General features: G+C 35.6%; 1 protein-coding gene and 1 long non-coding RNA gene across 4 annotated transcripts in view; one reads left to right on the top strand and one right to left on the bottom strand.

Annotated features, from left to right (window-relative positions):
• Positions 1 to 16024, top strand: part of LSAMP (limbic system associated membrane protein) — an 801725-nt gene that overhangs the window by 255195 nt on the left and 530506 nt on the right. The window lies entirely within an intron of this gene.
• On the bottom strand, positions 302 to 6246 carry LOC141507148 (uncharacterized). 2 transcript variants are annotated; one of them, XR_012474089.1, is made up of 3 exons: positions 6032 to 6246; positions 2856 to 3014; positions 302 to 466 (listed from the first exon to the last, which is right to left on the bottom strand). It is a non-coding gene; the product is annotated as an uncharacterized LOC141507148 (long non-coding RNA). The 2 variants fall into 2 exon arrangements; XR_012474088.1 differs by lacking the exon at positions 302 to 466 and having other exon boundaries at positions 2763 to 3014.

Below are 16024 nucleotides of genomic sequence, written 5' to 3'. Positions count from 1 at the left end.
TAAGGACTTCAGAGCATGAAAATCTGTATGATGGAGAAACAAAAGTCCATACTTTAATTTTATTCTCTATCTACTCATCTATCTACCTATTTTTCTGTCTTTGTTCTTCTTTTCTCTGCATTCCCTCTCCAGGTAAGGGTCATTTCTTCATGAGCCTGTGTATTCTGAAAGGGTTCTCTGCATAGGTTGGATTGAATATATGAGTAACCCACTGCATCAATCAGGGCAGGTATTCAAATGGATCACAATTATGCAGGAATATTAAAAAGGTCAGAAAAAATGTTTTTGAAATTACATCTATTTTTTGCACCTGTTTTTACTCCCACAACCATTTTTCAAAAATGTCAGGCAGGATCAAGACTATGATGAGATGACCCCGGCAGCCTCATTGGAAGAGGAAAAGCAGAAACAATTGTGTTGATGAGCTGCTACATCTAGGCGGGAAACACTTCTTCATGTCTATCACCTGGTTGTAGGAAAGATAGAAATACCAAAGTGATTGTCGTGAATAAGTAGGGCACTGACAAGGTCCTGGCTGGTAAGATAACCATGGTAGACACAGTCTTTGACATCCTTACCATTTGGCAATAATCCAGCATTTGCTGTCTCTTGGTCTCAGTGACTTCCTATGTGAATTGTTCACTTTTGACTTCAATTCCTTCCCAGAGAGGAAGCATAGTCTGGTGAAAAGAGCACTAGCTTTCAAGTCAAGGCTGAATTCAAAACTTGCCTTGCTCTCTGCCTACTGGTATGACTTTTGGTAAATCATTTCATTGATTTTAACTAGTTTCCTTGTCTCTCAAAAGAGATTAGACTAGATCACCTCTAAGGTCTTTCCCACCCTTTTATCTAAATTCCATCCTTTAAGTGGTAAGACAACTTTTTGGTCAAAATTTTCTCTTTGTATTCCTCCTTTATTCTTTCCCCTCTTTCTTTATATTTACATCATGAAGATTAAATGAAACAAAATTAAATTAAAAAATGAATGAATTGGGTTGTCCAGCCAATGAGGTTGGGAACCAAACCTGTATGCTCTGAAGAAAAAGATGAAAATTTACATGAGTGAAGTATTTCCTAGCAGCAGCACCACCACCATCACTACCACACCCAAATATATACTCATGTAAAGTATACAAGGACAATCTGGGCCCCTATAAATTCTCCAAAAAGCTAATGGAAATGCCTAATGTTTCACTATTACTCCCATGAACATTTCTCAGAGAAAAACCTAGAAATACTCAAACCAGTGCCTATCCTTAAGATACCTTCTGTCAGACAGATGTATACTAATTAAATCAATCATCAAATCCAAAAGTTCCAGTGGACAATCTGGGAATTAATCCATGGGTGGGAACATTCTTCCTTGTTGTTATTCTATTTTGAGGGGTCCTGAAAGGCAATAATTAAATAAAAAGATAGTAGTAAAACTGCTAAATGAGAAAACCTTTTTATCAATACAGGTACCTTTTTTTTTGCAACTTATAGACTTGAGAGGTATCTAAAACACTGATACTTTAAATGACTTATTTTCAGAGTCACACAGCTGTTATGTATCAGAAAGAGACCTTGAACTCGGGTCTTTTCATGGCAGATACCAGCTCTCTAACCACTAAGCCATGCTTTTTCCAGCCAAAATACAATGTCATTAATAAGATATTTCAGCCTACTAAGTAACTGTGCAGAACTTGGAGAGACTATATCCCATTAAAATATCAACTTCTGGAGGGCAAAGACTTTTCATTTTTTTCATTTAAACTCTTACTTTCCAGTTCCATTCCAGAGTCTAAAAGGCACTGATTGCATGCATAATTGAACTGAATCACTAAATTCCACATATCAATAGTTTTCCTTAGGTGAGTGATTTTCTTGGATTCCATTTTGGAATTTTCTTGGTACTAGCTTTTTATTAAATTCCACTGGACAGTTTATTTGTTCATCAGGAGATCTGCCTCTGTTCTTCATTAATAAAAGATGCTTCTTATAGCTTTCAACTGGAAAGCTCTTTAGAAGTCATCTAACTCAAATGATTTGACTTAGCACTAAGTAGCAAAGTAGGGGTTTCTGCTGCAAGTTCAACATTGACTCCAGAGTAGCATGATGCTTATTGTTTGTTCACTTTCTTAGGTGAGTTCAAAGATATTTTGAAAGCTTTTTCCATTTCTAAAGGTACATACAGCTTTGTCATTCAAGTTAACACCTGATAATATGCTGACATAACAGAGAAGGAAAAAATGTATGAATTCCCTAAGCTTCCTAATTATTTTTCAGCACTATTAAAGGTAATTTCCAATTGGTAGGAGATTTAGAGTCATGTAGGCATTTTATCAGAAATCTACCTGACATGTTTGCAATAACTGAACCCCATTTAACCTCAAAGCTATGCTTTCTGTGTATTTAAAACCTTTGCTTTTCTGAGTCTTAGGAACTTGTTGCCTTGGGCAGCAACAGAGAACTGTTAATTCATACAAGTCTGCCTTTCAGACTGCGTTAATTCAAGGTATCATGAGTTCTTCTCATTTGGAATGTATAAAGGGTACCTGGAAAATCTAAGATAAAGGGGAAAAATATATTGCAACCAAGCATAATAAATTCATTGTTTTTATGAAATGTTTGTCAGTTTTCCAAAGTTCTTTCCTCCCATTAGGCCTACAGTACCTAATTTGATGGAGTTAGAAATGTGCACTAAGGTTTTTAACAATTAGCAAATGCTGATGGTCTCACTAAGTGAATGATATCAAAGTATTTCACACTTGCAGCAGATCTGATTTTCCAATCTGTACTTGTGAGATAAGTTGAAAAACAAATGAGCTATCATATGGCTTCCTTCCAAGAGTCTCACAGGAAGCCTTGTTTACCTGGTAGGGTTAGATGATAGGACTTTTAAGCACTCTCATTCTGCTGGGGGAAAAAAATGGAGGTGGTAATTCTGGAGCTTTGAGGATTCTTGAGAACCTTGGGAAGACTCCAGAATTTCTATCTTCCAACCTGAAATTTCCCATTTTGTCTTCTTGTATCTGAAACAAAAAATATATCTCCATGCTGCTTGTATGTATGATTCTCTGAATTCATATTTTGTATGACCTAAGGTCACACTCCTAGCTCTAAAAGATCAAATATTTGATAGCTACATTAATCTCCAAAGCTTTCATCTTTCTCTGGAAAAGCGACAAGTAGCAAATTCCCTTAGTCACCAAGTAAGCCCTTTTTTATTGCACCTGGCCCTTATGACATACAAAGCCATGGGAAAGGTAGAGGAGAGAGATCAGTGTTATAAGGCCTAACATAGAATTGAGTTTTGGGGCTGTCATATCTTAAGAGAATTCTAAATATTGCTACAGGTGCTTTGTAGACCTGCATAGTCTGTGGCCAAAGGGGTCATCAGGCAGCAAGATATGATTCCCAAAATGATTCACGTGATGCCATTTTTACTCTTGCAGTCCATTGACCAGGATACTTAAGAACTCTTCTTTGAGCCATATCTAAATGATGATGATGAGTTTTCCTATGTTATTTTTTCTCTTGTTGACTATTTCTTTCTTATGTATGGTTCCTAAATGCAACTTTCTCAATCTATTACACCTCAAGTGGATTCCTATTTTTCTGAAGTTCTATTGCATTTACAGTCATTACTATATCATGCAATATTTAATTAAACTCTACTTTTTCACTCCAGTTAATTTTATTTCCCCATTAGATTTAAGTTCTTTTGATCAAGTATCATGTGTTATATACTTTTATACCCTTCAAAGTGGAAGCTGTGGCCTCTTAAGGAGACATGGCATGATACCAAAGTATATATGAGGCGACAATCAAAAGGTCTGGAGATAATCTTATTGTATTTTCCAAGTGCTGGTCAGTTGGGATACTTGGCTCCAATTACTTTTCACCCATCATAGCTCAATGCATTTACTCTGTTCTTTCCCATTCAGTGCAAGCTTCAAATTCCCCCACTTCTGTCTGGAGCTACTCAGGTTAACTATAACTTCAGGAAACTCATAACAGTAAGTTCATCAGTACCATTGGGAAAATCTTCCCCCAAATACCTAAGCATGTCTTATCCTCCCTATTTCTAGATTATCTCCAAGTTGAAGCTGTTATGTATATTATACAAAGCATTCTAGGGAAATGTGAATGTGTGTATATTATACAAGATACTCAAGGGATGTCTATTTTTTCAAAAAATTTATATCATTTCCCTAGAGTGCCTTGTATAATACCAAGTACTGTTGATTAGTTGTTTTTTATTCCCTAACCATACTAGGATCCCGAGTTTAGGTTGGCAATTTGATGCAAGTTGTGCTCTAAGTTAGGAATAGAGAGAAAAAAAAGGAATTAAAAATCCTAAAAAGAAACAAACAACAACAGACTCATAAGGCTATTGGATGCTAGTCATGAATTAAGATTTTGACTGTCTAGATAGAACATTGAAATGAATCTAATTGGATGAAGTTTATTTGGAATAAATGTAAAGTCTTTCACTTGTACTCAAAAAGTTCACTTCAGTAGAAACAGGTAAGATATTGTGAACTAGTAGATTGTCTGATAATGATCCAGAGGATTTAGTTGATTGCAAGCTCAATAAGAGTTAACATCAGCAAACCCCAAAATTTGATATGACACTTAATTCCTTCCTTCTTGGAATAAGGAGATTATAATAGCATTACACTCAGCAGTTGTCAGATCATGTCGATTCATTTTTGTACAACATATTTTAGGGAAGACATTGATAAGTTGTAAGGGAACATATTTTAGGGAAGACATTGATAAGAGTACATCTAGTACAGGGCTTCTTGGTACAATACAGAAAAAGTGCAGCATTTGAAGTCAAAAGATCAGAGTTCAAATTCTGAGTCAGTTGCCTAAAATCTCCAGGCCTTAGTTTCTTTTTCTGTAAAATGAGAACTACTAAGTGTTCCTCCAGATGAAAATCTACACTCCTCTAATGTTAAAGAAGAGTTGAGGAATTAGGCATGTTCAAGCTGGAGTAGAGATGGTTCAGGAAGAAAGTGATAGCTGTCTTCAAGCTCCTGAAAAGCTGTCTAGCAAGATCAATTTTGTTTTTGTTTTTTTCAATTTGGTCTCAGAATAGAAAACTAGAAAAAGTTGTTAAAGATTACAAAGTGGCAAATTTGGGTGACATGCTGAGACGGATTGTTTTTAACATTTAGAAAATATCCAAAATCAGATGAGCTGATCATACAAAATACTCTCTAGAAATTCTAAAAATGGTGGGTTATTCCCTCACAAGGGGTCTTCTAATAAAGACTAATTGACTTCCTCATTCTTATTTTGACTTCCTCACTCTTAATTGGCTATGCATTGGATAATAGGTCCACTGAGGTCCATTGTAACTATGAAATCCTAGAATTCTGAGAATGATATTTTTTTTTTTTTACCTTACTAGGATTTCATTTGAGGGAGGGGAACAGTCAGCCTGGGTTTGCTCATACCAGAACTACTCTAATCGCCATAGTTTGTTAGGGTTTTGCCCCCTTTTAAAGAAACAGACCTTTTCCTTGCATCGAGTATAAAAAACATCCAGCCATCAGATCTAATTAATAATAATATAAAAGCCAATTTCACAGCCCATTACTCTGAACAGCCTGGTACAGGAGAAAGGGGGCAGACTTGAACAAACATGGGTGTTTATGTTTGTGGACCTTATGATGACCCACTGCCAAAGCAATGGGAAAGTAAAACTTGCTATATTCTTTGACTAGCCAATAGCTTTTGGCTCCATTAACCCTAAACCCAGAATATGCACACAAAAAGAGAAGGAAGAATCTTTAAAAAGCCAACCTGCTCGTTTTGCTTTATTAACAGGGCAACGATGTTTTATTTTGGTTCTTTTTCCCCTCCTTCCCACTCATGCCTTGCCCACCCTCCCCATCCCTTTTCCTTTCCGTTTCGTTTAACTGAAGGCAATTCATCTCATTTTAATTAATTTTTACTTGCAGCATTATCACCCAGAGTATAAAGGCAAAAAGTTCTGGGTTTTTTTTTTAATTACAAAGCTAACGGCATTAATTACCAGTATAGTAAACGCATCAGCGAACGAAAGCCAACTGGTGTTCTGAAGCCCTGAGACAGTTATGGTGAACAGCCCAACAGCTGGAAAAAAAGGTGCAGTCACAAAGGAAAAACCTTTCTGTGGTAACAATACACAGGCTGTCTTCACACCCTTCAAGTCACTATTTAATTGAAGGTGACATGGTCTATGAGTTAGGGGCAGTAGTGCAGTTAGAGGAAAAAGGCTTTTTTCAAAGAGAGTTATTCCCTCTGGACTTCTCTGTATGTCTGACGTTGAATGAGAACTTAAATCTCAAGCAGATACAGAAAAAAACAAAACAAAAGCAAATGGCAATAGCAACATAACAACCACTCGGGTTAAATGCAAGCATACCATTTCCTACATCCATAGGCTATTTACATTTTTTTGTTCCCTCCCTAGCAAACCCATGATTATTATGAGATATTGAAACAACATTCTCTTCTCTCTCTCTCTCTCTCTCTCTCTCTCTCTCTCTCTCTCTCTCTCTCTCATCTTTCTCTCTTGCCATCTGTTTCCCTTCTCTGATTCTGTCTCCACTTCTCTATATCTCTGTTTCTTGTTAACACCTCATCAGAACCTCGTTCACATTGCCTTTCTGTTATATCTACATAGATTTTGTATGCACCTACTCAAATACGTTGGTCTCCCCCATTAAAGGTGGTATGGGATAGTATAGAGTGAGTTGTCTGAGTCAAAGACCTGTTTGAAATCCTTCCTACCTCTTACACATACTGTATGTCCTAGGCAAGTCATGTAACTTCCCAGTTCTGTAAACAACTCTTAAGTCTAAATTTCAGAGGTATTGATCTACTTTAGTAGGAGGAATTTATCCCCCTCTAAGCCAGAGAGTTCATTCCCCAATCCAATAAACTGATAGCTTTCTAACCTGAAGAACAAAATATAAAATCCTATTTTGTTTTTAAAGCCCTTCATAAGCTTCCCTTTTTCCTACTGTTCTAATCTCATACCTTCTTCCCTTCCACACAATTATCATATTTGTCCTTTTTACTCAAAAAAGACCTTGATATCAGGGAAGTGATTCCCTGACAAGCACCTAAATTGTATTTGAGTGGGGATGCTGTGCTAAATCACCAACCTTTCTCCCCAAGAGGAATCTGCATCCTATAGTGAGATATGAATCAGGACAACTGGAGATGGCCCTGGATCAGGGTTAAGTGACTCACCCAAGGTCACACAGCTAGGAAGTTCCAAGTGTCTGAGATTAGATTTGAACTCAGGTCCTGTTGACTCCAGGACTGATGTTTTATCCAATGCACCACTTGGCTAACTCTCCCTTCCAACTACTTTATGATCCAGTGTCATCAGATTCCTTGATTCCCCTTCCTCAAGGCCTGGCATTGTCTCCTACCTAGTCTCCATCTCTTATATTCCTGGCTTCCCTGGACTACTTTTTTTTTTTTTTTTTTTTTTTTTTTTTTTAGTTTTTGCAAGGCAATGGAGTTAAGTGGCTTGCCCAAGCCACACAGCTAGGTAATTATTAAGTGTCTGAGACCGGATTTGAACTCAGGTACTCCTGACTCCAGGGCCAATGCTCTATCCACTGTGCCACCTAGCCGCCCCCCTGGACTACTTCTAACCCTACTTTGGCAAGAGGGCTTTCCCAATGGCCTCTGATGCTAAGAGTTTAACTCTAAGATGAACTCCAATTTATTTTGTATATAACCTGAAGTTAAGCATTTATATGTTGACCCCATTAGAATGCAAATGGTTTGAGTGCAGGAGCCTTCCTTCTTTGGTCCTTTCTTTCCTTCTTTTTCTCTTTCTTTTCCTTCCTTCCTTCTCTTCCATTCTTCCTTCCCCCTTCCTCCCTCTTTCTTTGTTTCTTTGTTTCCTTCCTTCCTTCCTTCCTTCCTTCCTTCCTTCCTTCCTTCCTTCCTTCCTTCCTTCCTTCCTTCCTTCCTTCCCCCCCCTCCTTTGAATTCCCAGCTCTTTGCTCCATAAATGGAGTGCTTATGTAATATTGTTAGCTTGACCAATAAAATCATAGGTCTTAGTCTCTATCCCTTTTCCAATGAAAATTATGCTTTTTAGGCAGGGAAAATTTTTGTCTTTCTCTGTTTCTTTAGTGCTTAACAAAATACCTGTCACAGTGTATGACCACTTAATAAAAAGGGTTTTTTTTAATCAAGGCATTGATTATTATGTTTTCTGTTATAGTAATTCTTTCTTAGATTTAACTGAATGAAAGGAAAACAAAGGAGTTACTAGGTGGCTAAATGTATAGAGTGCTAGGTCAGGAGTTAGGAAAACCTGAGTTCACATCCCATTTCAGACACAATCTGTGTGACCCTTGGCAAGTCACTTAATGCTTTTTGCCTCAGTATCCTCTTCTGTAAAATAAACTGGAGAAGGAAATAGAAAACTATTCTAGTATTTTTATGGGATCATTAAGAGTTAATAACAACTGAAAAAGTGTTAAACAACAACAAAAGAAAAAACAAAGGCATCTAGGTAACTCAGTAGATGGTTTCAGGAAGATCTGAATTCAAATCCAGCCTTTATACATGTAATAACTATATAACTCTGAGCATGCCTCTTAACATCTGTTTGTCTTAATCCACTGGAGAAGGAAATGCATTATCTTTGTCAAGAACTCCTCCCACCTCTAAAAAAAACAGGATTTCTAAGAGTCAGACAGAACTGAAAGACTTAAAAAAAAGACAAAAAAAAACAAATTAAAAAAAAAACTAAATTCCCTAATAATTTCAGTTCTTCAAAGGGGAAATGGGTTGTCTCAAGAGATAGTGTATTTTCCCCATTAAAGGTCTTCAGACAAAACCTAGATCAACTCTTTTTCCAATATTTACCTGACAAAGTTGAGTTATGGATGGAATATTTGTTGAGGAACAGGATGGAACTGTAGTCCTCTGAGATCCGTTCAAACTGAGTTTCTTTGACACTGCACTTTAAAAATCTAAGGTCAAATGCCTGTTTCTTTGGAAGGTTCAAGCCCTTGTAACCAAACCCAAGGAAAGCTGGTATAACCTCCTCAGAAAGTGCTTAGTTCTGCACTCATACTCTTTCTCTAGAGGGATATAGATGGCAAAGCAAATCTTTTGCTGATATGAATTTTAATTTTCTAACTTTCTTCCTAAATCTGCTTCTAATGAACTTCCTTATTTAAAAAAAATCTTCTTTCCTGAAGTTTCATGATATATTCCTACTTATGGGTATAGTTCCCCATGTGAGGATGTCAAATTTAATTAGTCTGTGTTCCCTTTTACTTAATAACTCAACCAGGCTTAGGAGTTTAACTTTTTTTAACCAGGCTGAAGAAATTAATATTATAAAGGAACAACTATTTAGCTTTTCCAAGCATGACTTTTTTAAATCATACATAGGATATAATAATAGTAAAATGAGACAATATTTGTAAAATACTTTTATTTTTAATAAGATATTTCATATAAGAATCCCTAAGTATTTTAGTATAATACTTCATTTTCTCTTATAGCATGTCAAGGTAATAGATGTCTAATATTTTAATTATATACTTAAGACAATTCCTCTAAACAAGGCTTATAGAACTTATTCTTAAATTCCTTCTTGTGGCTTTCCTAATAGCTTTAACTCATATTAGCTGATTTTTAACTGAATCTAATAGGGGGAAGATACCTAAAGTAAAAGATGCAAAAATTATGTAATAAAGATCAAACAGAAGATTACACCATCATTTTTCATCTGAAAAAATACCCTTTAACTTTGAATTTTTTTTCATCAATCCATCCATTGGCTATATTTTTGGTAGTTTTTATTGGTGTCTTATATTTTTACTACTCTCAGCATTTCCTAAATGTAGATTTCTATCCCTACTCCCATAGATACTTCAATTTTTCACAAAGATAGTAAAGTCAAAATAATCAACACAATAGTGACTATATATATATGTATATATATATATATATATATATATATATATATATACATACACACACACACACACACACACACATATATATATCCTTCCTGTTTTGGTGCCTATAGTCTTCCACTTCCCTATTGAAAGGACAGAGGTTTGCTTTGCATTTGTCTTCTAGGAAGAACATTGTCATTGTTTCTGTTTACATTGTTATAATAATTCTATTTATTGTTTTTTTTTCTGACTTTACTTTTCTTCAGTCTATCTCATTTAATTCAAGTCTATCTGTGACTTCCTAGGATGTATCATTTCTTTCAGCACTAAATATTCTTTAATATTCACACACCATAATTTCTTCAACTATCTCTAACTGAAATACATTTCACTTTCTTTATAAAAATGTTTTTGTTGATTTCTTCTGTTTTTCCCCTTGTTTCCCTCCTCATGCCCTTTCCCAGATAGCCATCATAATGAAAAATAATATTTTAAATGAAAAACTAAAACAGGAATAAGGGAGAAAACAATCGGCAAAATTGAACAATACATTAAAACAATGAAAACATATGCAATGTTTTACACCTGTGAACCTGATAACTATGCAAAGAAGTGAGGAGAGATGTCTTCTTATATTTCTTCTATGGGTCCATGCTTTACAATTTTGAAACATACATTGTTTTCTAGTTTATTCTGTCCATTTGTATTGTTAGTCATTGTTTATATACTTTTCTTAGCTTTGCTTCATCATCCTTCCTCTCCATTAAATCTTCAGTCTCTATCCATCTACTCCCTTCATACCTAAGGAAGAACTTCAAACTTGCCAAACTTTCCTGGTTTTAAAAGAAATAAACAAGAAAATAAACCAACAAAAAGCCTTTCATTGACTATTCCTTGCCCTTAAGGTATCATCTTAAAACTCTCCTCTGTTTATCAACCAAATTCCTTGAAAAAGTTATCTCATACTCCCTATCTATACTCACTGTCATCATTTCCTCTTCTTTCACTCCTCTACCTTCTTCAATCTGGCTTTCTATACCATATCTCAATTGAAACTTCCTACTTTCTCCAAAGTTTCAGATGATCTCTCTTAATTTCCAGACCTGATCATCTCTTAGCCTTAATCCTACTTAACTGCTGATTTTGTACTCTGGACCACCCTCCCTTCAATATTCACCTTTCTGAATTTTAATGACATTACTGTCTGACCCTCCTCCAACTTGTTTTTGCCATCCTTAATCTCTTAACTCATTCTCTATATTATGACTCCTAACTATGGATATTGCCCAGTACTCTGTCCTAATCCCTCTCTTCTATTTATTATTTCTTAGTAAATATTAACTCCCAAGATTTTAATTATCATCCCTATTATGCAGATAACTCTCAGACTTATATATACATCCCCAGAATCTTTTGAGCTTTGCACTCATGATTTTTGCCATCAAATTTGTCTCTTTTTCAAACTTTCCTATTTCTGTCAAAGGGTCTGCCATGCTTCTTCTTTTCCAAGTCCACAATTTCAGCATCATCCTCAATTTCTCAATATCCCTCATTCCACCTATAGTTGCCAAATCCATGAGTTTCTATCTGCACACTATCTCTTTCACCCACCCCTTTTTTCTACTCTAAGTCACATGCTTAGTATAGGTCCTCATTAATTCTCATCCTATTTATTTCTCAATTGGTCTCATTGCCTAAAATGTCTCCCCTACAATATCAAACACACTAATACCAAATTGATGTTCCTTAAGTATAGATCTGACCATCAATTTGAGTAGCTCCCTGTTGTCTCTAGGATAAAATATAAAATCTGTCCTTTAGTTTCTAAAGACTTGAAATCTCATTTGAAACTACCTTTGAGACTCACTGAACACTGTGCCATTTTCTGGACTCTGAAATTCAGTTATTTTGGCTTTCTCTCTATTCCTTACATAGAACATTCCATATTCCATCACCATGCTTTTGGATTGGTCATCCCACATGCATGAAATGTACATTTTCCTTACCTTGACCACAGACTTTGCCTCTTTTCTTTTACAAAGCAACTCAAGAACCAAGTTCTACATCAAACTTTTCTTTATCTTCCAAACCACTAGTGCCCTTTTTCTCAAACTACATTATATTTTATGTCATTGCTTTGTATTTTTACTCCATATGTATATATATATATATATATATATATATATATATATATATTTTTACATTAGAATGTAAGTTATCTCCAATGAGAGATTATTTTACTCTTTATATTATATTCCTCAAATCAAATTTTGGGAATACAATACTTGATAAGGAAGTGATCCATGTTGTAGTATTCATTATAGTCCAAACAGTGCTATAGGAAGGAAACTTGCAATTATCAAGTACTTTCTATATTTCAGTCACTATGCTAAGTGATTTACAAGGATTATTTTATTTGATTTTCACAACAACCTGGGAGGTTGGTGCTATTACTCCTGTTTTCCAGTTGAAGAAACTGAGGGGAGACAGATATTATAAAATTTGCCTGGGTTACATATCTCTAAGTGTCTAATGTGAGGTTTGAACTTAGGGTTTCTTGTCTTAGCCAGTTGTCCTATCCACTGTGCTACCAGCCACCCCATAAGATGCAAAGATTGCATCCACTCTTCACAGTAACTAATCTCCTTATGTGGGGACCAAAGCAGATATGAGTTATACAAAATACTGAATAATGAAGACAACATAAGAAAAATAAATAAATTTTGTAATGCATATGTGTGTGAATAGATTGAAACAAATTACAAACAAGATCACCTAGCAGAGACTTCTTTCAAAGAAATATTTGAACCAAAATAGAAGATAGTCTGATCATGAATGGGGTGACCAAGGAAGGACTGGTGAAGCTCATCAACTTCTTCAGTGCTTTCATAATCCTAGAAGAGAGCAGAAAAGTCCCCCAGCATCTTAAATGTTGCATTTGAGGAAGAACATTGACATGTATAACATGGAAAGGATAGGTTGTAGACTTCATCCTGAGAGAGAATACTCACATTGATGAGATCAAAGGTCCATTTCAGACCTGGAAATCTAACATTTATAGAGTCCCTTTAATGTTTGCCAAGTGCTTTGCATACATTATCTCATTTGATCTGATTATAACAAATGGATACTGACACAATAAGGCTTCTTATAAGGAAACCAGTAATCTGTGTTGTCATCCATGAACAACAATGTATAGGGTGGGGTGAATGAAGTCTTTAGACAAAGATTACTGGGTGACTTCTATGTTCCCTTTGAGGTAAAGGGCAACTGACTCCGAGGATTCTATCTTGCCTAGAGGGAGGGCTCTCTCAAGGTCAGCTACCTGAACCTCTTCTTTCTCACTCAGGGTCCTTTGAGAGACCTTTCTTTTCAGTCCTAGAGCTTTGAGCTCTGCCCCACTCTGTTGATCTTCATTGATGACAGAAGCCCAATTTGTGGCCTTGTGATTCCTGACCTTTCAACTTGACTCTCCAGGGGTTAGAGTTAAAGATTGCAGTTAAAGTTAAAATGAAAGTTAAAGAGATTAGGTTAAAGATTTAACAAAAGGAATGAGGAAAGAAAGTCCTAAAATTGGCACCCAGAAATATGGGAGAGGGAGTGGTTAGGTGGTTCAGGAGATAGAGTACTGACTCTGGAATCAGGAGGACCTGAGTTCAAATATGACCTCAGACACTGGATACTTATTAGCCCTGTAAGCTTGGACAAGTCACTTAACCTTGCCTCACAAAAAAACAGAGACACAGAGAGAGAGAGAGAGAGAGAGAGAGAGAGAGGAAGAAGAAGAAGAAGAAGAAGAAGAAGAAGAAGAAGAAGAAGAAGAGAAAAATAATAAAATAGCACTTACTTAAATAAAAATCACTAACATTTGTTGGCCTTATCTAATTCAATCATTGCCACAATCTTATAAATAAGTGCTATTATCATCACTCCTATTTTACACAAAAGGAAATTGAGTTTGAGATATGTTAAGGACCTTGTCCAGGGTCACATAATTAGTAAGCATGGGAGATATAAGACTCTAGTCTTACTGATTTGGGGTCCATTAGTACTCTCTACTTTATTAATTTGAACTGAGGGAGTTTAGAATTTTCTAGTTTGCCTAAGTAATAGTTGTGACCCTTGAAAGTTGACAAAGTTCAGTGAGGATGAAGGTATGTCAGAGTTGGTTCCTCCCAGCACCTCCTTGCTATTGGATAGCAACACAGAGGACTTAAAAGGTCCATAATTCTATAATTTGATCATGCTTCAATGAGTCATAAGACCCTATGGCACTGCTGCAACTCCATGAAAAAATTTCCCTTTCCAGAGAGTTCCTGTGACTATCTCATTAATAGCTAGCTTCTGAATAACACTTTAAGAACAATTGAAGATCTATGAACAGTGGCTAAGCAATTTTTTCCCCCTAGAGGATGGGAGAAGAGAGGGAGGGGCAGAGAAAAGGATATATGAAAAAGATATATTCCAACTATACCTCATTGCGGCTAGGATGAACCTAACCAAAAATGTCATATTGTATTGAGGGTCAAAAGGTGGATGGGGGTATGGAGTCTCAGAACAATTAAATTAGGTGATAGTTAAAATTATAACTTCCAAGTATTGTTGAATTAGGTTGCCCTAATCAGTCTCCCAAATACCATATATAAAGTAATCTGACAGTTTGGGACTTCTTACAATTTTCAGAATGTCATATTTAAAAAAAAAAACCTTTATTTCAAAAGTAAACTGAAAATTTTAAAATAAAAAGGAAACCTATTTTTAAATGGAAAAGTTCTAAACTATTAGAATTCAGAGACTTAAAAGGGCAATGATATTAGGAGTTAAATATTTCATCCAATATAACCGACTATAAAAAGAAGGGAAGAATTTTAAATATAGTGTACTTTTATTTTTTAGGTTTTTTCAAGGCATTGGGGTTAAGTGGCTTGCCCAAGGCCACACAGCTAGGTGTCCGAGACTAGATTTGAACTCAGGTACTCCTGACTCCACGGCTGGTGCTTTATCCACTGCACCACCTAGCCACCCCTTTAGTGTACTTCTAAGTAACCTATTCACCTTTGAAATCCACTAAGGTCATCTGTGCCACGATTTCCTATCTTTTTTTTTTCATTTTCTCCTCTTTTGTCCTTCTCTTCAACCTTTTCTTTTTTACTTATTCTGACTGTTTTGATCTTTTTGAGTTCCCTCTCAAAAATTTTTCCTCTTCCTTTTTTCTTTTTACTACTTAGTACTTCCATATATAAAATGATATGATTCTGCTAACCATGTGACCCTGGGAAAGTCACATAAATTCTCAGGCCTGAAATACCTCTTTTGTAAAAATAGAGATAATGATAATTCATTTGTTTGAAGGCAGGAGATTTTTACAGCTCAGAAAATCTCTGGAAGTCCATTTCATCTCAAAGAGCTTTGGTGTGTGTCTTTTATTTATTTTTAATCATCCCTTTTTCCTTACTGTCTCCCACTCTACCATAGTATTTACCTTCATATGTTTGCTTCAGAAACTACAGGTGGATATTTTATCATATGGTCATGGGACAGAAATGGAAAGAAAAGAATTAAAATAACTATATTGCTTTAGAAGACTGTGAGAGCCACCCAGAAATTAGTTTTTCCCCCCATGCAAGACATGTTGAGATAGCTAAGAATTGTCCACTGTTGAGCTTTTTTGGTATTATAATAATAAGTCATGACAAAAAGGACATTAGATTCACTGCATTTGTTCAGTCAATTGTATCAAAAGCTAGCATAGCAGCTTGATTGTTTAGCTCTCCTTAGCAAACTTGATCAATCAAATGAAATTACTTGGCATGATGCTTGCCTGGAACAAAGTAGGCATTGTAGAATTTTTTATGTCATTATTATTATATACTATTATTTCATAATGCAAAATATTTTATATTATCATTATATATGTTATTTTTTTTTATTAATCTGACACCCAGTTATCTTCTAGAAATTTGGAATTAGGAGAAATGGGAATGACTCCCCTTTCCTCAATCTGATCTCAGTAAAAACATGTGATCATTTTGAGGAAGTAACTTTCTGGTTTCCAAAAGGCCAAATTTCCTTGATTCAAAATCTATTTTCTCCTTATA

The sequence above is a fragment of the Macrotis lagotis genome, chromosome 1 (genome assembly GCF_037893015.1).
Source record: "Macrotis lagotis isolate mMagLag1 chromosome 1, bilby.v1.9.chrom.fasta, whole genome shotgun sequence".
Classification (NCBI taxonomy): domain Eukaryota; kingdom Metazoa; phylum Chordata; class Mammalia; order Peramelemorphia; family Peramelidae; genus Macrotis; species Macrotis lagotis.
Note: the sequence above shows the minus strand (reverse complement) of the source record. Positions and strands in the feature narration are given on the sequence as shown.